Source organism: Quercus suber, unplaced genomic scaffold, assembly GCF_002906115.3.
Source record: "Quercus suber isolate HL8 unplaced genomic scaffold, Cork oak 2.0 scaffold_13, whole genome shotgun sequence".
Taxonomy (NCBI): domain Eukaryota; kingdom Viridiplantae; phylum Streptophyta; class Magnoliopsida; order Fagales; family Fagaceae; genus Quercus; species Quercus suber.
Genome location: NW_027069478.1, coordinates 290,895 through 317,934, shown reverse-complemented (window position 1 = coordinate 317,934; position 27,040 = coordinate 290,895). Strand labels below are relative to the sequence as shown.

The window sequence follows — 27,040 nt, the reverse complement described above, 5'->3', positions numbered from 1 at the left end:
TTTAAGATTTTTCGAAGAGTTGTTTAGAATATTCTTACTCCTTGTCTACCACAAACTGCCCATGTGCAATTGCTTTCAATGACGAATTGAGAGTTAAAAAATATTATAAAAACATAGAAGTTAAAAGTTAAAAAGTAAAAACTTTTTGTAAGAGGTGAATGAGGTAATTGCACTAGGGTAATGTCCATTACACACACCCACTTACACAGTTACACATACCATACACACACCACTTATGCACAAAAATTGGACTTTATGTCCCAATTTTAATTCAAAAAAAGTGCGTGTGCGTGTGTGTGTGTGTGTGTGTAAGTCATTGGTTCCAACTCATCCTCTTGGGTCATACAAAGTAGCAGAATAAGTATGAACTCTAAATACCATACACTCTTCAAAAACTTTAACCACTGCATCATGCTGCTTCCTGTATGGCTATGAATGACCCAAAGAAAAACACTAGCAAGATGACTAGCCGATAGTTAGTCAATTATCTGTCTAGAAGACTTAAATAAAAGCCTTACTTCATTACAGAGGATAGTTCCTCATGGCTAAGCATATGACAAAATTGCTGGGCATCTTCTTTGGGGCTTCGTATGCAGGTACATGATGTTCCAGCCAGGTATGCAGGTACATAATGTTCCAGCAGGATATTTGGAGAGATCGTTGTTTTTTTCTGCAAGCACAACCACCAACCTCAGCCTGAAGTGACACTCTGCCATGCAAACATGGGGGCAAAGTGTTCCATGCGGCAAGCGTGATGGATCATATTCCCTGAAATTAACTCAATAAGTCAAATAAAAGCTATGATGTTGTATTCATCTTTCTAGTGCTCAAATACATTTCTATGGTGTGATTGATATTCCAAACCAACTAGACATTGATTGAAATAGCTCTAAAAATCATGGTTGATCCCTGCCTCTATGTCTTGCAATGTCTTGTTGCCACCAGCTCTCTCTATCTATCATTATGCCAAAAAGCATGGCTCAACCCTGCAAGATATGGGAAATCAAATAGGGAGAGAACTAGGGGAAAGGTCACAGGCACTCAAAGTAATCTGTGCGACTTAATCAAAATATTCATAAGGAAACTAACTAGCCAAAATAATAATAGCAATGCACTATTACTTGGTCATGAACTTTACCTAGTCATAGCTCTATCGAATAAGATCCTATGGCAAGTTGTTTATATTTTGTTTGGGCGGATTGTTTTGAGATAATGAAGGCTCTGATACCATTTCTGTGCCTGTACTCAATTTTAGAGGTGTCATGTGGAAAAGAAATAGAAAAGTAGAATAAATAATTGCATATGGACCACAAAGATTTACATGGTTTAACTTTAGACCTACATCCACAGGTGATGGTGTTGAATAGAAAGTTTAACAGAGAAATAAGAAAAAGGAAAGAGTGGTGCAAAACACTTACAAAACCTAAACCTCAAACATACGCAATGTGATATTTTTTGCCAAATTACTAAGACTGGCTCACAGAGAAAACATAGAGCTGGTTAACAGATTTGAGTCGTTTGGATACCGCTTATTTTGCTGAAAATTGAAAACAATGTAGCAAAATAATTTTTAAATGTGTGAATAGTATCATGGGGCCCATTTTTAATGAAAGTTTTGGTGAAAAAAGAGGTTTGTAGGTTCCGTAAACAGTGCACGAGACCCACTGAAAGTACTAAATGTGCTTCTCAATGAAGAAAAAAAAACGTGAAATGCTAGAAAACGCAGACGCACTCAATATAATCAGTACCCAAAGGGGTACTTTCTGTGGAGACAACTCAAACCAAATAGGACTAGGTGACTATTGGCTTTGTATTACAAGACAAGAAAGCTAACTGTCTATCAATGGGTTATACTTCCATGTGGTACACGTAAGGCTAGTTCAAGCCAAGCATAAACTTGATTTATTATAAAATCAGTAGTCATCATCAATCCAACACAAAATCATAAGCAAAAAAAAAAAAGGCAATCACGTTGGATTTAGAAGTTATATGTATGCCTCTCACCAATAACACTCTAATTACTATATCCAACTTATTTTATGGAAATTCATCTTAGAAACTAGCAAACACAGTTTTAAGACAATCTTTCTATTATATAGAATATCAACATTAACTTTCATATTTACTGAATTAGTGAATCTTAAATCCTGCTAAGACTACAAAGAGTTGTCACCAATGATTACATTGATTTGTTATATTGAAATTGCGAATATAAGAATTTTAACTTGATATTAATAGCGTATAACATATCTAATGAATAATTCTTTCAATTTTTTCAACTTCTTTGTTGCAAATGTGTGCCAAGACTTTCACATGTGTATTTATTTTACAATGTTTTCTATATTTGTTTTATTATTTTGATTATGAATGTTGAGTCGTCCTTATTAAGATTTATTAAGTTGAAAACTGCTTTGGGGAGATTAACAAGTGTTTGAGCAAAAATAGCATGATTTTATGAGAGGCTAATCGGAGAATGAAATAGGTGACTACATTGAAGCCTCAATTCGAAGACACTTAAATCCAATATATATATATCTCTCTCTCTCTCTCTCCCTGACCTTACTTTAGCTTTCCCAGCATACCTAACTGACACCAATACAAGATATTCTGTTTTTCATTTTTGATAAATAAACCAATTACAAGAATTACATTCTTAATCCAAAAGTATGACAAGTTAAAAGTTAAAGCTGCCCAACTTTCAGAACCAGATGCGACTTAATCTTTCTACTTTGTCTAGTTGGGAAAATGAATTCCTTTGGTAAGTTTTATGCACAAGCTTTATTTAAAAAGCTAGTGATAGAATAAATTTCTGGTATAAACAACAGCAATGGCATACACATGAGATTAGTACTTCTTAGAGGCTTGCACCCTCTTAACATTCCAAAACATATATATGGGGGGAGGAACTATCCATGGCATGCTCCAGATCTAAGATATAATTATTCTTAAGTTGAATTTATTACAAGTTCCGGCTACAATCCTACAACATTGATAGAAATTCTTGCACAAACCAATATAAAACAAAAAACAAAATTAGGGAGTTATACCCTCTCTAATCTACCCAATTTTTTTATTACCTAGAGGAATAGGTTTTCCCTTAAGAATCAATACAGAGGTCTATCTTTTATCTTTTCTTCTTTTTTTCCCTAACAAAAAATATTATATTTAGTATTCTGACGCCAATAATAATTTAATATATAAAAATTCACTCCCTAAATGGAAAATTTTCAGATTACACAATAACTCACCAAAAGAGTCCTTGCAAACAATAAGGAGATGTGAATATAATAAAAAATATAAGAAATAAAAATCTCAATTACTCAGTCAAACAAAGTTGAAATGATCTTGGATTTAAACTGCTAAATAAATTAAGAAGGATGCCCAATCTAGAATATGGCATTATCCTACTTTGGAACTCATTCTCAAAAGCAAGCACTGATATTGTAGTATGCCATGTTGTGTACAAGATTGATGTATTAATTGACTTGTAATGGATACAAGACTGCAAGAAGAGTACAGAAAGGGCACGACATGTTCAGGTTTCTATAGGAAAACATGAAGAAGTAAAGTGAAATACAACAATGAAGATGATATTGCAAAGTATATCCAATATATATTAATTACTCTAGTGTTAGCCAATCCTATATATAAGAAGTGCAAAAATAAAGGGGGGTGAGTACTTGAGGCATGCATGCAAGATAAATTTTATTAATGTCAAAATTGATTACTCACCAGAGCCATGCATATCACATGTTTAGGCAAACACGATCTCTTTGAAACTGATTTTACCATGTTTCGTCTTACTGATCTTTCTGCACCAATTACCCCCCGATCTACTGTCAGCATCATTATGCACGCCAGAAAGATTAAAGAAACAAAGAGGCCAACATGAGTTTCAGTTGTTATAGTATGCTAAAATAGGAAGATTATATGTCATTTGTAATGATGGGTTATAAACTTATAATTATAGTCCAAATCAGTCCCAATAATGCAAAAGGTAATATCATTACAGAGAACTATCCATAACTGTTGTACCGAGCAAATATGTTCTTCATAAAAAAGCAAAAATACACTTGAATCTGATAAAATAAACCAAGGTTCCATATAATCAATATCTTTATTCTGCTTTCGGTGCATGCAATAATATACAGTTCTTCAAGTTAAGGCACAATTTTCACTAGGAAGATGATTGTAGATTACTAAATTACACAGCATATATAGTTTCAATTAATGTGCACTTCTCGCTTTATAGAAATGCATGAAACTATAAATGAACACTAGGTGTTCAAATTAATACATAATATAAGTACCATAAGATTCCTTCTTCTTTTTTGCCAAGAATTTGATTTCATTTGACAGTGCCAATCATTGCATTCCAGAAATTCAAATAATGAGACAGAGAGAGATTTTCATTAACTAATCAAATAAATTAAAACTTCCATTTGACGTCAAAGAAAAAAAGAACATTATCTCCCGAATACAGGTGTACAAAATTGTTCACCAATTTAACAGTGATGTTGTTTCCTAAACCTGCACATGTTTATTCACCGAGACAATCTCCTGGTGTCAAGCAATTGCTGGCACCAGCAGCCATTTTATCAAAACTAATACTATAGTTACAAACTATTTTACAACATTTTTACAAACTATTAATGTAGCAAATTCTTATTAGTTTTAATATGGGTCCACTACTAACATCACATTTATGTTTATCAATGATTATTTGAAAATTACTAAAGCCATATCAGCAGTTTGTAAAAATGTTGTAAAATAGTTTGTGTCTGTAGCATTCCTCTTTTACCAAATTATATTAAAACCATTATGGAATTAAAAAATAGCCAGCATTAAAGAACAAACGAAAAATTGGGAGAAAAAAATCTGACTTTTGTGAAACTTTAGCACCAACAGCCATTTTACCAAAACTATATCCAAACCATTATGAAATGTCATTATAGAAAATTCGAAAACTTGAAGAAGAAAAATTGATTACTTTTGTGAAACTTGGAAAGACTAAGCTCAAAACTGCCAACATGCTATGTAAAGTTGCAGGTTAACCACCATAACCACATCGAATGACTAGGTTCAACCAGTGTACCACAAGATGTGTAAACCACACTACCAGTGACACCATATGTGAAATATTTGGACCAATTAAGTGAACCTTGTATGACAAAAGTAGTTCTAGAACCTCTCTAGCACCCTTCTCCCTGCTACACAAGCTACTTTAAAAACCTTCACTTGGGTCCTTTTAGAAATGAGAGGAAATAATTTTTATTTTTATCTTCTTTCTAATGCTTCACTACAAATAGCATTTTTTTTTTTTGGGGGTAAACCAGCACTACAAATAATGAATAAACTTGACTCATTCCTGGAATGAAAAATGTTATGATATGGAAATGAAGCATTTTCCAAAGCTTTAGGTTCTATTTTTGTCCCTGAAATATCATACAAGATTTTGATAATTAAAGCCTTCTAGCCCCAAACCTACTTCTATTTTTCATTGAAATAAAGTGTTGTCCGAATCTCTAAAATCCCATTTATTTACTATCAGAATGAAATGAGGATTGAATTTAAAAATGCATTGATATAGAAAGTTACAATCTGAGTGACTAGTATCAAAATTATTTGACTCAGCCTAAAGTTTCATCATTCAGTGACTTCAAATGTCCAATTAGCCTCACAACAACAGGAAACCAAAGTAATTTAAGTACGATAGCATTTAAAAAGAAACTACCAATTAGTAGTTAAATTAAGATTAGAATTTAGTAAAAATATATCCATTCAAATCTATACTAAATCAATCTTGTAACAAACTTACCAAAATATGTTGCAAGTAAAATCAATGCTGTTACGATTAAGCAGGATCTATTTTTTCAACTTTCCACATACAATATCAATTTCATAAAATTCAGGCTTTGACATTCATGATCTTCCTTTCTAAATACAATGTTTTGTTCATTTCATAATAATAAATAAAGAGATAGTAAAACTACACATTGCAGCGAAAAATAATAGCAGACATCTGGTAAATTACTGATCTGACTTCTAAGTGGCACCTAACATGTTCAATCAATGGTTTGAAGGTAGTACTATCCATAGTAATTAAGCGTACTGTACACATTATCTGATAGTGATATTGTTCACCCGCTTCATATGGCCTACTGGAAGATATCGGCAAGTTGGTCAGTAGTTTTCGTTGCGTCTGACAACCTTCTTGGGATATCTTGAGCATATGAACATGCGATCATCACCACAAACGTTTCTGATCAAAGAAGCTGAACTGTTTTCCTTTTGAGAAGCAGAGTTCAAGCTCTTTGATTTCATGTGCAGGCCAAAGTGAACCAATGCTTTCATGTTATTTCCTTAATTACATCTAATCCTTTTCCTTTTTGTTTCTTGGATGTCATTAAGGACAGATCTTAAACAACGCAAAGCTGATAAAAGAAAAAATATGTAAGCACATCCTGAATATTTGATACTTTCATATATAAGTAAAGGAAAATTTATGTGATAGTTGAGACTATTAGGTTGTTAATGGGGATGTACTAGACATTATGAAGTACCATCTAGATAGATCAAGTAGATTACAATTAAGATTTTTTTTTTCCTTTTTTCTTTTTTTAATGTTGCTTTAACAGATACAAGTCTTATAAGACATTTGAGAATTTTGAAAAATATGTTGTTTACCATCAGTTTAAAAAAAAAAAAAAAATTAGCTTAAGTGCCTTTGAAAGTTTTTTATATCCTCAATGTTCTTTACGTACAACGGTATTTTAACTAACTTTCAACAAATAAACAATAAAAAATTAACATTTTTGTATAACGGTATTTTAACTAATTTTTAGCAAATAAACAATAAAAAAAATTAACAAAAGGTACATCGAATCCCATGAAATTTTTAAAGTTGTAGTCTTTAGTAACTGAAATTAAACAACATTAAGTAAAAGAAAAAAAAATTCCAAAACTTTATCAGCATTGAAAACTTGTCAAAAGATTTTGTTTGGCATAAAATAAAATAGTAGATTTAGATTTTGTAGTTGGTTGTTCATATTAATTATATTCTAATTAAGTGCAGATATAAGGAGACAACCACCCGAAAAGCCAAAGCATAATTCAAAACAGTGAAAAACAATTAAAATGAATTGTAGATTTACATAGATGAGAAACACAATTAAAATGAATTATAGATTTACATAGATGAAAAAAAAATTAAATTAATATATCATAAGCTTTAGAATAAAGGAACCAAAAAAGAATAAGAAAAAGGGTAAGATCTATACCATTGGTTACAGACTCCCACCTCATCTGGCTGCACTCATGAATGTTCTAGGAACTGCATCCAAAGTTACAAAGCACATACCATCAGAAAATTATAGCAACATGCATGTACATGTATATATATATATGATATATTCCATATTTCCATCACATATATGAAACCATTTGTATAAAGATATGTGTTTGTGATTGTGATTGGAGGAAAGATATTGCTTACTTTGAAGGTGAGTCATACGGTGGAAATCTGGTAATTCGCTGATTCGTTGTGAGCACAAACTTTTCTGTTCATGCTGCTGTTTGATTCTCTTTTTGTTTGAGAATATGAGAATTTCTTTATTCTCCTCCATCGGAATTTACCTACAGATTTCTATATAGGACTATTGTATTTTTCACTCCCTCTTTGATCACAAGGGTTTCTATGAGAATTGAGATGTGAAGAAGACTAAAGCATGGTGAGGCAACTTATAGTGTGGTAGGTTTGTAACGTATACTTGGGTATGTAACGTATGCTTCTCATACTTCGAGAAACTACGATAATTTCTAGGCCAAACCCCCAATTGTACTTATCTTTTTGAGAATTCGGTAGTACAAGATTTAAAAATAGTACTTTCAAAAGTTTTTTAAAGAAACACTTCTTACAATTTTAAAAAAATAATAATCAATTATCTTACTTTTTTTTTCTTCTCAAAAATAAATAAATATATATATATATGTGTGTGTGAGAGAGAGAGAGAGAGAGAGAGAGAGAATCTCACCTTTTTTTTTTTGAAAATACTAAATATTTTTAACACACACGGAAATATGAGAGAAGGTTTTTAAAGAAACTTACAGTAGTGTATCTCACATTTTAGATATACAGTTCATGTGCTACTAGATACATGACATAATAAAAAATTATGTCACATTGTATACATATATCATGTAATTTAAGATTTTAAATAATAAGGAAATTTTGTATTTTGTAAAAGGTAAATGTTAGGTTCATAGTATTAGGCTGGAAAATCGTGAGCAACCTTGTGTCTTGTAAGTTTATTTGAAGTCCCAGACATGTGCCCATGTCTGCACACAAGAGGTTGCAAGTTATGAAATCTTGACACATAGTAGATCGATTGAGATCTCGACACATAGTTTACTAAAGTTGAGCCATCGAGAGAATCATGCTGTCAAAATCCTGATTCAGCCTAATCAAGATATTTTTAAGATTTGAAGCTTTTAAGGTTTCATGGATCCCAATTTAAGTTATAAAAGGAAACCTAGAGGATAGGATATGAGACTTTTGAGAGATGTGTATTGCACACTTAAGGTGAGGGTCAACCAAGTTCTCGCAAAGCATCACTCTGTGAACGAGGTTTTAAGATTATTAAAGATTAGTTGATCAAGTTGAAGTTGTTGCAATGAGTAAACAGACAAGCTGCTACGGAAAAGTTACAAAAGGGTTCTTAAAGGTGTGAGCACATTCACATTCAAATAAAGTCCATAAAGAGTCCCTGGTTTTGGAATTGTGTGTGGTCACAACAATAAGTTTACTTGAGTTAGCAATAGATTTAGGGATAAATATGTTGTAATCTTGGTTCCTAAAAAAAAAAAAATTTGATGTAATCTTCTTTCTTTTTATTTTATTTTATTTTATACAGTTAATCTATTTCCTTTAGGTTTGTGGATAAATCATTAGAGATCTTTTCTCATCTAGCTTTTTCTCTTTGTCACCGTATGCCAAATTTAATTTCCACTATGTTTACTTTTTTTTTTCTTTCTTTTTTTTCTTTTTTGCAATATGTTTATGTAATTGTTTAGCCAAGGTTTAAATCACTTTATCATAATTGCAGTGGTGGAGCCATATTGGGATTGAAGGGGGCCTTCCCCAACCCCCCCCCCCTCCAATTTTTTTTTAAAAGTCAGTAGATACTATATATATATATATATAAGAGTTATCTCTTCTTAAAAAAAAAAAAGTAATACCATCATACACCTTTAATGCGATGGTCACTTCACAAGTATAAGTGTTTATGGGGTGTTGAGGGCAAGTGGGGATTCAAGTCTCTAAGAGGGAGTTCACACACATATACACATAGATTAAATAGAGTAAATTTATAAAAAAAAAAAAAAAAAAAACAAAAAAAAAGTATAATAGTTATCCATTATTATGCCCCCTTCCAGTTAACTTTTTTAATATATTTATGAATACATTTTAGATTCATTTAAATAGGACTACAATTATGTACAATTTATCACTAAGTTAATTAATTGGACAATCAAACACTGATGATAAACACAAGATTGTTTTAACAATCGAGAAGTAAAAAGAGAATTAAAAAAAATCTATTTTTTTGCTCTAACCTCATTGAAAAACGACTTACTTTGGAGTTTGACAGAAAGGTCTCCTTCTTTGTACTCAATAAATTTCATGGTTTTATAGTCACACAATCACACCACCAGAGAAGGTTGTTCCCCTTTTTATTTTTTGCACACTGTTTTGCTTTCTCTCTCACCTTCTAGAGAGCTCCACCACTCTCAGTGGTTTTCTACCGGCGGCGCCAGAACCTCTTCCCCAAATTGCTCCCTTTAACTCCTCTGCATTTTATACCTTAATTTCTATCTACCAACCACCTTTTCTAACCAATGCATGCCATTGGCATCCGCTAAAACTTAAACTTCCAGTCTTATCACCAACCACTCCCCATCTTTACTTTCTCCTTCTGTACTTTTGTACCCATTCTTACCTACACCTAGTACAAACTTCCTTCTCATATCTCCAGTTTGGTCCCCACTTCTTCTAGATTTCTGTCTCCTTACTATCACTTTCTTTATTCCTTATTCTTCTTTCTCCCGGTTAGTGATCTAAGACTTTTTTTTAAACCTTTTGTCTTGCTCCCTGCTTGGTGCATGCCCTACTATGGTCGGCATAGCCAGGAATTTTTATATAGGGGGCTGATTCGAATCATGAAGGTTGAAATTAACGACGATGAGTATTATTGTTTTATGGATAGTCTATATTTTTAGATTGATATGGACCTTTTTTTGAGATAAACTCGTCGGATTTTATCTTGTTTATTGATAGAGAATTCACATATTTATTTACGTGATCTTAGATCACGATCTATCTCTTCAAATTGAATTCTTAAACATTTGGAGAGGTTAGGGTGTTCATCATGCATTGAAGTATCAACATTTGTTTCTATAGTCATAGATGCCCTAATTTCTAAATTACTAACATCTTTTTTCTTAAAGAATTCATCAATTATTTTTCGTTTGCTCATAACTCTTTTAACTTTAAGAATATGACTCAAAAATTAACCTGAAAAGAAGTTTAAAAAATAAAATTTTAATTAGAAATTTTTACTTAGTTATATAGATGTTGTTCATACTCAAGAAAAAAAAAATTTACATTATAATTTAAACATACAACCCATTTTTAATACAATTTTAATTAATAATAACCCCTCAAATAAAAACAAAAATTAAATACACAAGTATTGGTACACAACATAAACCAAACAATTTAACAATAGTCATAGCCACAGCCACATCCACAGCCACATGATATTTAACTAATCAAAAATAGGTAATAAATCAAAACAATTTTACCTTAGAAACTTTATCTTCACAAATTGCAAAAATGGGTCACCCATGTGGCAATGCCTACTGCCTCTACCTAACTGCCTCCAACTTTAGATCTTCCCTTCAAGTCTCATCACAAACAATCTCTCCATGCCTTCAATCATGTATTTCTCTAAAAATCTATGAAAATATAAAGAGCATGTGAATATTTAGGTGTAGATAGTTGAGAAAATAAAAAAAATACACTAAAAAGAGATGAATGTCTAATGCTTAAGAAAGAGAAGAAAACTCACTAGTAACCAAGTAGTCACCAAGTTTCAAAACTAAAACTGATGAAGAAAGAAAAAATTGGTCAGTATTTTTTTTGTTTTTTTTCGAACTATGAGTATAGAGAACTGGAGTTTTGGGGGTTGGTAGATAGGCAACGGTACCAGTGCAATTGAAAGTGTATCAAAGAAAACAAAACAAAAGAATAAGAAGTAAAAAAAAAAGAGATTTCGTGGGTCAGTGAGTGGATTTTTTGAAATGAAGAGAAAGTGAAGTTTTGTTTTTAGTGTTTGGACTTAAGCGGGTCAGCTTGTTTTATTTGGAGTACATAAAGTGATAAAACCTAAAACTAAAGCTGGGATTGGGAGAATATTTGAACTGGGTTTGGGAGAATAGTTGAGAATTGAGCATGGGAGGCGGGCTGTCCAATATTGGGAGGGCCCAATTTTTTTTTCTACCTACTCTAATAGAAATTTTTTTTTTTTTTTTTAAGCAGGGGCCGGGGCCCCCCAAGCCACTGTGTGGCTCCGCCCCTGACTTTGGCAGACATGTATGCACCCAATGAAGGGGAAGACTTCATCTCAACTAGAGAGTTCGGCTGGACAGATGGTAGTAGCTCAGAACTAAGTTTGGAAGATCTTGATGGGGAACTAAATCAAGATATCTTTGAGGATCCAGAAACCCCCATCGCAAGACATGGCCCTATCAATATATGGAAACCCAATAATACACTTTGGAAGCACAACCTAATAACCAAAATTCGGGGGAAACAATTATACATATCTCAGCCCAAAGCCCAAGCCCGAATCCTAACGACCCAAGTTTTATGGAAGCAAACCAACCCACCCTTAACACACCTGACCAAAACACTACTCAATCACACTCTGACCCAAACTCTACCCAACCGAATCTATCTCACATTACTTCAACCCTCGCCCCCTCAAACCGTACACTCAACATTATATTTTAAACCAAAAAAATAAAAATAAAAAAGGGAAATTATTAGGAAATTTAGTGAAAAATCGTGACTAAAATATACGATGAAGTCAAAATTTAGTTGGGTAGATTTGAATATTAGACGTGGTATTTCAATTTTCTGGGATTGTGTTGGTTGTAATTGATTTCTAAATGCAATATTTTTCTTAAAAAAAATATCTTCATATGCCTTTAAGATATTTTGAAGAGTAGTTTAAAATATTCTTACTCCTTTTCTACCATGGATTGCCCATGTGCGATTGCTCTCAATGGCTGAGATTGAGAGTTAAAAAAGATTATAAAAACATAAAAGTTAAAAGTTAAAAAGTGAAGAAGAAAAAAATTAAAAACTTTTTGTAAGAGGTCAATGAGGTAATTGCACTAGGGTAATGTCCATTACACACACCCACTTACACATATCATACACACACCACTTATGCACAAAAATCATGACTTGAAATCACAATTTTAGTTCAAAAAAGTGTGTGTGTGCACGCGCGTGCGTGTGTAAATCACTGATTCCTACTCATCCTCCTGAGGCATACAATGTAGCTGAATAAGTATGAACTCTAAATACCATACACTCTTCAGAAAGTTTGACCACTGCATCATGCTTCCTGTATGGCTATAAATTACCCAAAGAAAAATACTATCAAGATGACTAGAGGATAGTTTATAATTTCTAGAAGACTTAAATAGAAGCCTTACTTCTTTACAGAGGATAGTTCCTCATGGTTAAGCTTATAACAAAATTGCTGGGCATCTTCTTTGGGGCTTCGTATGCAGGTACATGATGTTCCAGCCAGGAATGCAGGTACATGATGTGAGATTGTTGTTTTTTTTTTTGCAAGCAATACCACCAATCCCTCCCTTGGCTTGAGAGACACTATGTACCATGGAAACATGGGGGAAAAGTGTTCCATGCGGCAAGCGCGATGGATCATATTCCCTGAAATTAACTCAATAAAGTCAAATAGCTATGATTGTGTATAATGTCAAATTTGGCTACATGTTGGCAGTTGTCAGCATACTGGAACAATTCTTTTATCCTAAGGGAAATTTAGGGAGATGTGATAGATTCTGCCATCAGAAGAACAAGATGTTTATGACTAACACATCTGAAAAGAGACACATATGGCTGCATATAACCTTACTGTTCGTTGTTGTTTAATTTATGAATCAAGCCAAAAGTAAATATGTAAAGCATAGATGTAAGACCTGAAGACAGTGCACACGCTTGTTTGTTTAAGGTCTAGTACATCACTGTTTGGATAAGATAGGAGGTCATTGTGATACAAAAGTCTCTTGAACACAGACATTTTTAATGATTCTTTCTCTCTCTTTCTCTAAAAACATTTCTTGGAGTCTCCATCTGCCACCCACAAGGACTTCGGTATGAAATAAGAAATATAAGGAAATGAAAGGAAACCCTTTATTTCATGCTGGATATCTCACAGAGGACTAATGTATTTATAGCAATGCTATTTGAGTTGCCTCATGGCTTTCCCAAGCGCTAGCAAAATTGTTAGGTCAACCAGCCATTTAAGGATGATCACATATTGTACGGACCATAAAATTTCTTACTGAAAAATAAGGTGAAGAATTCCTTAATGGAAAAGAAATAAATAATATAGTTATACCAGTTGTAATGCATGGTATTCCAGCTGAATTCCACAATTAGATGTGGCTGAAAAGGAGACTGCAATATCCTCTAGGAATCAATTTGTCGAGTACAAATTACATCCTTTTCACCTTCCATGTACACTGCACTGCACCAGCTGTCCCGTCACTGGCAAGTTTTATATTCATGGCCTGCCTGTAAAACAAATAGATTCCAAAAGACTATTCGTCACCCTCATTCTTCAGCATGGCCTAAATTCTATCACTCTTCAAAATTATATAATCAATCATGGTAAACAAATAAATGAATTTGGATATAAAATTGTTTTGTGACAAATTGAAAGCAAGAAATTTCTTTAAATATCAATAACACTAGATTGAACATTCATATGTAGCATCTTACTATATGTGGCACCACAGTTGACACAAGGTAATTTTTAAGTTTCCAATATTGTCCACAGTGAAATTTTTGGTATTTATTTAGTTTCCAAATTCAAAAACACTAGTTGAAATCTATGGAATATGATTGATTGAACTTTATATGACAAAGGCAAAAACCTACCTGAACTCTTAGATTATCAACCTTAAGCTTAGTACAGAAAGCTATAATGGTGGGTACTGGTCTCATTTTATATATACAAGAGACATAAAGGTCATGGATCTACTTTTTTTCCTCTTTAAAAGAAATTAAAGTTGTAGCTTCAAGGGAAAACATTCTCTTTTTTCTCCCCATTCTGTTCAACTGAACTCAGTCCATAAACTTGCATTTTTTCACCAAGGATGGAGGATTTGTTTAATTAAAGTTATTTTATACATTCTCCCCCAAAAAAAAAAAAAACACTCAAATAAATTGGCACATATCAACTTATCATCCAAATTGGTCTGAACACATGTAGTGTAGACTTGTGACTGAGAAAATAAGTGTTAGAAGTATATCTATCATTTAACCATGAAAGACACCAATACTCACTAAAGTTGGATAGCCTTGAATACGTCCATTTGATTAGAATGAAGAATGGGGTTTCTGAAATTGGCAACATACTTCTATAACAGTTTTCTTAGATATAGTAATGCAGTCCATAGAGATAGATATTAAAAACATATTCCACAATTTTTTATAGTATAAATTATATTGAGAACATATTCCACAATGAATTAAGGTTTGAGCATGAGTTCAACAACCTCTAGAACAAATCAAGAAATCAACTCCCATGGTTATAAAATTATAAATGCATCCCAACGCCTTTCCAACACTTTGATGAATGGAAATAGACATCATACCTCTGCAAGAAAGATAAAAAAAAAACTACTACGTTCCATGCAAGCAAGTCTGCTGTGGAGCAATCGACACATGGCATAATAGTTTAAAAAATTAACATAGTAACCAGAGTATATTACAAAGGACTTATAGAGCTCACTAACATTGGGCTGCAGTACACTTTACAATTCAACAAAACAGGACACATGCACTAGAATCTATTCAAAGAATATTCAGCTAGAAGCAAGATGTAAAGGTCTACTTTTTGCGAAATTTCACAGGACACATTCTTCATGCTTCCCTCACTCACAACTATGACCTTTCAACTATGCAAAGAAAATACAAAATTAGTGTTTACAAAACCTATTAAGTTTCAAAACTTTCTTATTTGAAGAGATATATAGTGCTTAATGAATCTGCGACTTGAGTACTGGAATATATATGAGATCATGGACAACAAAGAGATTACAATGAACCGAATATTAAGCGCGGGTGGTTTTACATACCTGTATGCTTTGACAGAGATTTAAGCAAAGAAGCAGAAAGTTTCCTTCTTAAATTTCTTTGATATCTTACCCTAAATACTTCCCATATAAGTCTCTCTTCTCTCTCTCTCTCTCTCTCTCTCTATATATATATATATATAAATATAGATGGCCAATTTTTATAGTTTAGCAATCTGCATTTGGTTAGTTGAGTGGGCCAAGTTAGAAGATAATATGGCCAACTGCAAAGCATTCATCAAAACATTTTTTTGAGAGGTGCATAGCATTTATCAAAACATGGGTTCCTTTGATGCTGTAGTCATCTTTTAAGTGCTCAAATACATTTCTATGGTGCGATTGATATTCCAAACCAACTAGACATTGATTGACATAGCTCCACAAATGATGGCTGACCCCTGCCCCTATGTCCTGCAATGTCCGGTTGGTTACTGTTGCTATGCAATATGCACATGATTTTTAATGCCTGTGACTTTTTGCCACCAGCTCTCTCTATGTATTATTATGCCAAAATCCATGGCTCAACCCTATGTGATATGGGAAATCAAACAGGGAGAGAACAGGGGGGAAAAGGTCATAAGCACTCAAAATAATCTATTGCGACTTAATCAAAATATTCAAAAGAAACTAACTAGCCAAAATAATAATAGCAATGCACTATTACTTGGTCATGAACTTTACTTGGACATAGCTCTATCGAATAATATCCTATGGCATGTTTTTTAAATTTTGTTTGGGAAGATTGTTTTGAGATAATGAAGGCTCTGATACCATTTCTGTGAGTGTAATCAATTTTAGAGGTGTCATGTGCGAAAAATAAATAGAAACGTAGAATAAAAAATTGCATATGAACCACAAAGATTTACATGGTTTGACTTTAGACCTATGTCCACAGGCGACTGTGTTGAATATAAAGTTTCATAGAGAAATAAGGAAAAGGAAAGAGTTGTGCAAAACTCTTACAAAACCTAAACTTCAAATACACGCAATGTGATATCTTTTGCCAAATTACAAAGACTGGCTCACAGAGAAAACATAAAGCTGGTTAGGAGATATTCTGTGGAGACAACTCAAACCAAATAGGACTAGGTGATACTATTGGCTTTGTATTACAAGACAAGAAAGCTAACTGACTATCAATGGGTTATACTTCCATGTGGTACGCATAAGTTATTCAAGCCAAGCATAAACTTGATTTATAATAAAATCAATGGTCATCAACAATCCAACACAAAATCATAGGCAAAAATAAAGGCAATCAGGTTGGATTTAGAAGTTATATGTATGCCTCTCTCACCAATAACACACTAATTATTATATCCTAATTATTTGATGGAAAATCACCTTAGAAACTAGAAAACACAGTTTTAAGACAATCTTTCTATTATATAGAATATCAACATTAATTTTCATATTTACTGAATTAGTGAATCTTTAAATCCTGCTAAGGCTACAAAGAGTTGTCACCAATGATTACATTGATTTGTTATATTGAAATCGCGAATATAAGAATTTTAACTTAATATTAATAGCGTATAACATATCTAATAAATCATTCTCTCACTTTTTTCAACTTCTTTGTTGCAAATGTGTGCCAAGACTTTCACATGTGTATTTATTTTACAATGTTTTCTATATTTGTTTCATTATTTTGATTATGAATGTTGTGCGCTTACTAAGACTTTAGTAAGGTTGAAAACTACTTTGGGGAGATTGACAAGTGTATGAGCACAAATAGCATAATTTTATGAGATGTTAATCAGAGAATGAAACAGGTGACTACATTGAAGCAACTGCTGAACATACCTCAATTCGAAAACACTAAAATACAAAATCTCTCTCTCTCTCTCTCTCCAACCTTACTTTAGCTTGCCCAGCATACCTAACTGACACCAATACAAGATATTCTGTTTTTCATATTTGATAAACAAACCAATTACAAAAATTACATTCATAATCCAAAAGTATGACAAGTTAAAAGTTAAAGCTGCTCCACTTTCAGAACCAGATGTGACTTAATCTTTCTACATTGTCTCATTGGGAAAATGAACTCCTTTTGTCAGTTTCATGCCCAAGCTTTATTTAAAAAACTAGTGACAGTTAGAATAAATTTCTGGTATAAACAACAGCAATGCCATACACATGAGATTAGTACTTCCTAGGGGCTTGCCCCCTCTTAACATTCCAAAACATACCTATGGTGGGAGGAACTATCCACGGCAAATCCAGATCTAAGGTATAATTATTCTTATGTTGAATTTATTACAAGTTCCAGCTACAACATTGACAGAAATTCTTGCACAGACCAATATAAAACAAAAAACAAAATTAGGAAGTTATACCCTCTTTACTCTACCCAATTTTTTAGTTACCTAAAGGAATAGGTTTTCCCTAAAGAATCAATGCAGAAATTTATCTTTTTCTTTTCTTTTCCTTTTTCCTAACTAAAAATATTATATTTGGTATTCTGACACCAATAATAATTGAATATATAAAAACTCACTCCCTAAATGGAATATTTTCAGATTACACAATAACTCACCAAAAGATTCCATGCAAACAATAAAGAGATGTGAATATAATAAAAAATATAAGAAATAAAAATCTCAATTACTCAGTCAAATAAAGTTGAAATGATCATGGATTTAAACTGCTAAATAAATTAAGAAGGATGCCCAACCTAGAATATGGCATTATCCATTTGGAACTCATTCTCAAGAGCAAGCACTGATATTGTAGTATGCCATGTTGCGAACAAGGTTGGTGTATGCTTTATTGACTTGTAACGGACACAAGACAGCAAGAAGAGGACAGAAAGGGCACGATATGTTCAGGTTTCTACAGGAGAACATGAAGAAGTAAACTGCAATTCAACAATGAAGCTGATACTGAAAATTATTACCAATATATATTACTCTTATGCTAGCCAATCCTATATAAGAAGTGCAAAAAAAAATGGGGGGGGGGGGGGGGGGTGGTGTGGGTACTTGAGGCATGCATGCAAGAGAAATTATATTAATCTCAAAATTGATAACTCACCAGAGCCATGCAAATCGCATGTTTTCAGGCAAACATGATCTCTTTGAAACTGATTTTATCATGTTTCTTTAGAACAACAATATGGTCTTGTCTTACTGATCTTTCTGCATCAATTAACCCCTGATCTACTGTCAGCATCATTATGCATACCCGAAAGATTAAAGAAACAAAGAGGTCAGCATGAGTTTCAGTTGTTATAGTATGCTAAAATAGGAAAATTATATGTCATTTGTAATGATGGGTTATAAACTTATAATTATAGTCCTAATCAGTCACAATAATGCAGAATGTAAAATCATTACAGAGAACTATCCATAACTGTTTTACCAAGTCAAATATGTTCTTCATAAAAAAGCAAAAATACACTTGAATCTGATAAAATAAACCAAGGTTCCATATAATCGATATGTTTATTCTGCTTTCGGTGCATGCAATAATATACAGTTCTTCAAATAAGGCACAATTTTCAAGTGTATTTTTTGCACAGCATAGTTTAAATTAATGTGCACTTCACACTTTATAGAAATGCATGAAACTATAAATGAACACTAGGTGTTCACAATAATACAAAATACAAGTGCCATAATATTCCTTCTTCTTTTTTGCCGATAATAAGACTTCATTTGACATTGCCAATCATTGCATTCCAGACATTCAAATAATGAGAGAGTGATTTTCATTAACTAATCAAATAAGTTAAAACTTCCATTTGTCGTCAAAGCAAAAAAGAACATTATCTCCCGAACACACGTGTACAAAATTGTTCACCAATTTAACAACGACATTGTTTACTAAACCCGCATGTGTTTATTCACCGAGACAATCTCCTGGTGTCAAGAAATTGTTGGCACCAGCTGCCATTTTACCAAACTATATTAAAACCATTATGGCATAAAAAATAGCCAGCATTTTAGAACAAGCAAAAAATTGGGAGAAAAAAACCTCTGACTTTTGTGAAACTTTGGCACCAGCAGCCATTTTACCAAAACTATATCCAAACCATTATGAAATGTCATTATAGAGAATTCGAAAATTGAAGAAGAAAAATTGATTGCTTTCGTGAAACTTGGAAAGATTATGCTCAAAACTGCCAACATGCTATGTAAAGTTGCAGGTTAACCACCATAACCACATCCAATGACTAGGTTCAAGCAGTGTACCACAAGATGTGTAAACCACACTACTAGTGTGACCATATTTGAAATATTTGGACCAAGTGATCCTTGTAGCACAAAAGTACTTCTAGGACCTCTCAAGCATCTATCTCTCTGCCACACAAGCTACTTTAAAAACCTTCCCTTGGGGTCCTTTTAGAAATGACAAGCAATAATTGTTATTTTTATCTTCTTTCTAAGTTTGGCAAGGTCTTTTGATTACATATCTTCTTTTATTTTCTTTTGGGGGAAAACAGCACTACAAATAGGCAGTATATATAAACTCAACTCATTCTACTGGAATGGAAAATGTTATGATATGGAAATTAAGCATTTTCCAAAGCTTTAGATTCTATTTTTGTCCCCAAAATATCATCCTAGATTTTGATAAATAAAGTCTTCTAGCTCCAAACCTACTTCTATTTTTCATTGAAATAAAGCATTGTCTGAAGCTCTAAAATCCCATATATTTATTATCAGACTGAAATGAAGATTGAATTTAAAATGCTTTGATATAGAAAGTAAAATCTGAGTTAATAGTATCAAAATTATTTGATTCAGCCAAAAGTTTCATGATTACTTCAAATGTCCAATTAGCCTCACAACAACAGTAAACCAAAGCAATTCAAGTACGATAGGGTTTAAGAAGAAACTACAGAGTAGTTAAATTGAGATTAGAATTTAATAAAAATGTATCTATTCAATTCTATTACTGAATGAAACTATAACAACTTAACAAAATTTGTTGTATGTAAAATCAATGCTGTTGTGATTAAGCAGGATCTATTTTTTCAACTCTCCACATGCAATATCAGTTCCATAAAATTCAGGCTTTGACATTCATGATCTTACTTTCTAAATACAATGTGTTGTTCATTTCATAATAATAAATAAAGAGATAGTAAAACTACACAATGCTATGAAAAATAATAACAGAGATCTGGTAATCACTGATCTGACTTGTATGAGACAACTAACATGTACAATCAATGGTTTGAGGCTCCTATAATCCACAGTAATTAAGCGTACTGTACACATTATCTGATAGTGATATTGTTCACCACACAAAAACAACTGCAACCACAAAAAGATAGTGATATTGTTCACCCGCTTCATGTGGCCCACTGGAAGAAACAGATATATGGTCAGTAGTTATCTTTTATTTCTGCACTAGACATCTTCTTGGGATATCTTTAGCATCTGAACGTGCAAGCATCACTACCAACCATTCTGATCAAAGATGCTGAACCGTTTCCTTTCGAGAAGCAGAGTTCAAGCTCTTTGACGCTATGTTCAATCCAGTGTTAACCAATGCTTTCATGTTGATTCCTTAATTGCATCTCGTAATCAACACAAAGCTGATAAAGAAAACATATGTAAGCACATCCGGAATATTTGATACTTTCATATTTCATATATAGGTAAAAGAAAATTTATGTGATAATTGAGACTGAGTAGTTAATGAGGATGTATTAGACATTATGAAGTAGTATCTAGATAGATCTAGTAGATTATAATTATGTTTTTTTTTTTTTTTAAATGTTGTTTAAACAGATATATGTCTTGTAAGACATTTTAAAGAATTATTGAAAAAAATGTTGTTGCCATCAATTTTTTATATTTAAAAAATAGCTTATTTGCCTATGAGAGTTTTTTATAGCCTAATGTTCTTTAGGTACAACGGTATTTTAACTTTCAGCAAATAAATAATAATAAAAATTAACACAAAAAGTACATCGAATCACATGAAATTTTTAAAGTTGTAGTCTTTAGTAACTGAAATTAAACAACTTTACTTAAAATAATATAATAATAATAATAATCCAAAACTTTATCAGCATTGAAAACATGTCGAAAGATTTTATTTGGCATAAAATACATGACCGATCTAAAAGAATAAAAAGTAGTAGAAGGTTGTTCATATTATATGCTTATGTTAATTATGTGCAGATCTAAGGAAACAACCACCCAAAAAGCCAAAGCATAATTCAAAACAGTGAAAAAATTCAAAATAATCTAGGGTTTATCATTTATGTACCATAAGATCAATTTATTAAATTGAATTATAGATTTACATAGATGGAAAAAAAAAAAAACTTTTTTATTAAAATTAATATATCATAAGCTTTAGAATAATGGAATCAAAAGAGATTAATAAAAAAGAGTAAGATCTATACCACTGGTTATACCATCCCACCTCATCTGGCTGCATCCATGAATGTCCTAGGAACTGAAACCAAAATTCAAAAGCACATAACATCAGAAAATTATAGCTACATTCATGCACATATGATATGCCATCACATATATATATATATATATATATGAAACCATTTGTGCGTATAAAGATATGTGTTTGTTTTTGTGATAAGAAGAAAGAAATTGCTTACTTTGAAGGTGAGTCATAATGTGGAAATCTGGTAATTCGCTGATTCGCTGTGAGCACAAACTTTTCTGTTCATAATGCTGTTTGATTCTCTTCTTGTTTGAGAATATGAGAATTTCTCTATTCTCCTCCATTGGAGTTTACCTACAGATTTCTATATTTCTCGCTCTCTCTTTGATCACAATGGTTTCTATGAGAATTGAGAAGTGAAGAAGACTGAAGCATGGTGAGGCTATTTATTGTGTGTTTGCTTTGTAACGTACGCTAATTAGCTTTGTAACGCATGCTTCTCTCATACTTCGAGAACGAACGATAATTTCCAGGCCAACAACCCCTAATCGTACTTAACTACAACCCCCAATCGTTCTTATCCTTTTGAGGGTTCGGTAGTACGACAGTACAAGACGAAAATTTGAAAATGAGAGAAATTATTATAAGGAATTATAACATCCACACGGTGAATAAATGATGTGGTTTATTATTCTATTAAAAAATTATCATTTATTTAAAATTGTTGTTAGAAAATTTTTTTAAACATAAATTAATTATTGACTCAACAATTTTAAACAAGTCAAAATTTTTTAATGAAATGGTGGACAAGTGATATGGTCTACCAGAAGACTATAATTTCTCAATTAGTAAGCTGGAGGATTGTTAAAGTGGTCATAGACATACTAGTATCTATGCAAATCTGTAAGTGAGTTTTCTAATAAGTACAAAAAAAAAATTAAAAAAAAATTACCAGGTAATGTCGCTTTACATAATCTAGTATGTAACTCATGCTTACGCACATGATTAATGATTTGTAGTAGTGCTATTAATGTTAGTTTGAGTTATTAAATATATATAACATTAGTTTGACTAGGATATTTAGAGGTACTAAAATGATTTTTCCTTACAATTTTAATGAAATTGGTTACAGCAAGTTTCCCATTACACTATTGTTATGTATATAATTTTGAAAATCACTATTGGATACTACATATATACGCTCGGTTTGTTTTGACAATAATGTTTTCTAGAAAATGAGTCATTTTTCAAAAAGTGTTTTCTATAAAACTATTTCATTTTCTTATGTTTGGTAGTAATCTTAAATGAGTTGAAAATTTTTTTTCCTAGTTTCTCTTATTTAGCTTGCTGTGAGATGGAGTTGTTTTCCAAAAAAAAAAAAAAAATTAGTGAAAAAAAATCTCTTAAAATAAGCTGTACTTTTTATGCTAATCAAAGATTGTTTTTCTTTTACTCATTTTTTATAATACTACCAAACACTGAAAAACACGAAAAATTATCTTTATACATTGTTTTCCGTCAAATCAAACGGAGTAATATCAATCCATTATCACTGTTTGTGAAATTTTACTAAATAAAACACAAAATAAAAAAAAAAAAATTGGTTCAATAGTTTCTCCTAAATTAAATGAAGATAGGTACATAGAATTGTTTAACTCAATTACAGTTTATTATATTCAAGAACTTCACATACAAAATATCGAAATAGAAAAAGCATAAAAAAAATATACTCATTAGTTCAAAAAAAAAAAATCTAAACAATTTAATTTGTATGAAAAGCTAACAAAGGCAAAATCTAATTTTGATTTTAATTAAGTTTTCTCTAAGTTTTTGTTTTTATATATATATATATATATAAGCTAGGTTTATTTATATTGGACTCCTCGTTTTCTTCACTAAATTAACTCACTTAGCACAAAAATTTAAAAATACATATATTAGATGGGACATATGGCGCAAAATTAAACTATAATTTAAATCTAATTTTAACACTAAATTAATTCACTTAGCACAAAAATTTTAAAAATTAGATTAGATGAAACACATGGCAGAAAATTAGACTCTAATTGAATTCCAATTTGAAGTCTAGTTGGATTTTCCCTCAGTTTTCACTATTAATACATACTAGTATGTAACCCCATGCTTACACACCTTTTATATATATATATATATATAAGCTAGGTTTATTTATATTGGACTCCTCGTTTTCTTCACTAAATTAACTCACTTAGCACAAAAATTTAAAAATACATATATTAGATGGGACATATGGCGCAAAATTAAACTATAATTTAAATCTAATTTTAACACTAAATTAATTCACTTAGCACAAAAATTTTAAAAATTAGATTAGATGAAACACATGGCAGAAAATTAGACTCTAATTGAATTCCAATTTGAAGTCTAGTTGGATTTTCCCTCAGTTTTCACTATTAATACATACTAGTATGTAACCCCATGCTTACACACCATGACTTGTCTATTGTAGTGGTGGTGTGAGTTATTAAACATGTAGAACATTAGTTAATGTAATTTAATTATGACATTGACATATTCAAGATTTTATCATTTTAAAACTACTCATACATATTTTTCTTTTTTTGGAATTCAATTAGATTGTTGGACGGTTCATATTAATGGTGATTGTTGGAGTTGCTCTCTATATGTTTGTCATAATGTTTCTATAATTGATTATTTACCACAATTTGATATTTTGGTTTTGGCCTTCGTATCATGGTAAGAGCTTATTGTTTTGTCAGTTTCTTGCACTTCGTTTAAACATACGACCATTAAATGAAAGATATTGAAAATTTGAATAGTTAAACTAAAATTGGAAATGGTTAAGGATTTAGATTAGATACTTTTGAAGAAAGTTTCAAAGCAATTTTTTGAATTATTTTTTCTGCTTCTTTATCAAAAAGTACAAAAGAAGTTGTCATCTTTCTCTTGGATTTAACTGAATATAATAATGAAAGAAATAAAAAATGTAATAAACTTATTTTTCATCTATAATTAAAGCAATTATCATTTTGGTTTCCTATGCAATCATTTTCATAGCTATATAATATAAGTAATGATTAATTTGGTCTCTTAGCACACAAAAACATATTATTTTACCGCTTTACTTTTCATTTGCAAAGCTGACATGAGGTATAATTCCACCCAATTTCTACTTCTATGTTTACAATATTAGCGTAGCAACTAAGAAACCTTTCATGCAAAATCATTTATTGGATTAGTTTTAGTTTACATAATAAAGATGTATTTGAAATAATTCAAGATAAAGAAAACATTTACTCCTTAGGAGCCTTCCAATGGTTTAATTTCTACCAATGACAACGCAGTTTGCATTATCAATCTAATTCAGATTTTGGTTTTTTGTCACATGCTAGAAAATGTTGAACAACATTATCTTCTTTATCCTCAACAACTTTATATTTGAACATTGTAAGAGATGAATTAAAAAAAAAAAAAAATACATTGGTAATCCATCATATATAGATAACTAGCTTGTAACCTCATACATATGCATGGATATACTTAAACATATATGTTGGGGGAACCACAATTTAACTTCCTACAACTACTCTAAAAACAGGCTCGCGTGGTGTGATATCAAATGCCATAAAAGATTTGAGTGTATCTTCCTTATCACCAATTGATTTTGAGACAGTATGACACAGGTCACGGTCTCATAAATGGTATCAGAGCCAAGGTCATGGGTTCGAGTAACGGGAGTGTCATTGTAAGGGAGGGATTGTTGGGGGGACCATAATTTGACTCCCTACAACTACTTTAAAAACAGGCTTGCGTGGTGTAATGTCAAATGTCATAAAAGATTTGAGTATGTTTTTCTCATCACCAATTGGTTTTAAGGTGGAATAACATAGCTCACGGTCCGACAATATACAATAAGATGCATAATATAATTCCTATATATAATTTAAATACTATTGATAGTCATTTTTATATTTTGTTAACTCTTAAAAAAATTTTGTATGGATATTATTAGGTATCAAATGTAAATTATCCATTTTTTTTTATTCATTTATTCTAGACTCTTTGTTTTTTGTATTTAATAACTCACTTGAATTAATATTTATAATGTGGTCCCACATTTTATTCTAAAATTAAAAAATAAAACTCTTTAAAAATAAATAATTTAGAACATATGGTGCAAAATTGGAACTCTAATTTGGAATTCTAGTTTAAGTTTTTCTCAACTTTACCTATTATTATATATATAGATATTATTAAAGTAAATGTCTATTAACCTATCAATAAGCTCAGAAATCTCTATAATTTTGATTAATTAAAATGGAAAAGAGGTGAAGTAAAATATTTGGGATTTACTATAATGCTTTATATATATGAAGTGGTTATTTGATGAGCCAGGAGAAAGGTACTGATCTTTAGAGTTGTGAGAATGCCTTGCAAATAAAAAAAATATATATTTTAAAGATGTTAACAGCACTATAGAAAGTGAAATAAATTTTTTTTTTAAAAATTGTTATTACAAAAGATCACAAATTTTCCAATTATTACGTTTAAAGATAACAAAAGGAAAAACACCCACAAATACAAACCCAGCAAAATTAAAGCACTTAAAAGTATATAGAGTAAGAAGCAACAACGTAAAAAAAGAAAAATAAAATTACAATCAAGTCCATGGTTGTGGAGGAGGAGGACCTATGTGAGATCATGTGCGGCACTAAAGTGTGTCCAATCAACTATTAGACAACCATTGCAGGAGTGAAAGAAAAAGGGTTTGAAGGAGGGGTAGACCATAGAGGGAGGCTAAGAGATGGGCTTTTGTTGAGCTTGAATGTGATTAAAGCACATTTAATTGGGAACAAAAAAAAAATCAAACCTAATTTAATAAAAATTTGTTTATTATTGGATTACTTTATCATGAATCCATATTAATTTAAGTGAACATAATTTAGGAACGTGTATAATTTTTAAAACCACGTTAACATTATTTTTTACATAAATAATATAGATTTCTAAAATTTATGTTTATGTGTAGAAGAAAACATAAAATCAAAGGCATATATTTTATTGTATTTTACTAATCACATGCTTGCATGATAGGCGGCAATTTCTTGTTAATCACAACATGAAACTCTTGTGCACAATTGCAATGTAATACCGATGTTTTAGATTAATCCTCCTATCATTTAGTGGAAGTCATGCAAGAGGTTAGAAGATG

At 31.5% G+C, this 27,040-nt stretch overlaps 1 long non-coding RNA gene across 8 annotated transcripts; it reads right to left on the bottom strand.

Annotated features, from left to right (window-relative positions):
• Nucleotides 1-86: 86 nt before the first annotated feature.
• On the bottom strand, nucleotides 87-22,450 carry LOC111990202 (uncharacterized). 8 transcript variants are annotated; one of them, XR_010631363.1, is made up of 13 exons: nucleotides 22,043-22,450; nucleotides 21,830-21,882; nucleotides 18,499-21,010; nucleotides 18,140-18,297; nucleotides 17,266-17,345; nucleotides 13,719-13,894; nucleotides 12,787-13,027; nucleotides 10,864-11,016; nucleotides 7,281-7,333; nucleotides 6,057-6,434; nucleotides 3,733-3,836; nucleotides 914-986; nucleotides 87-768 (listed from the first exon to the last, which is right to left on the bottom strand). It is a non-coding gene; the product is annotated as an uncharacterized LOC111990202 (long non-coding RNA). The 8 variants fall into 8 exon arrangements; XR_010631366.1 differs by lacking the exon at nucleotides 17,266-17,345 and adding an exon at nucleotides 1,139-1,239; XR_010631362.1 differs by lacking the exon at nucleotides 17,266-17,345 and having other exon boundaries at nucleotides 18,140-18,322.
• Nucleotides 22,451-27,040: the final 4,590 nt, after the last annotated feature.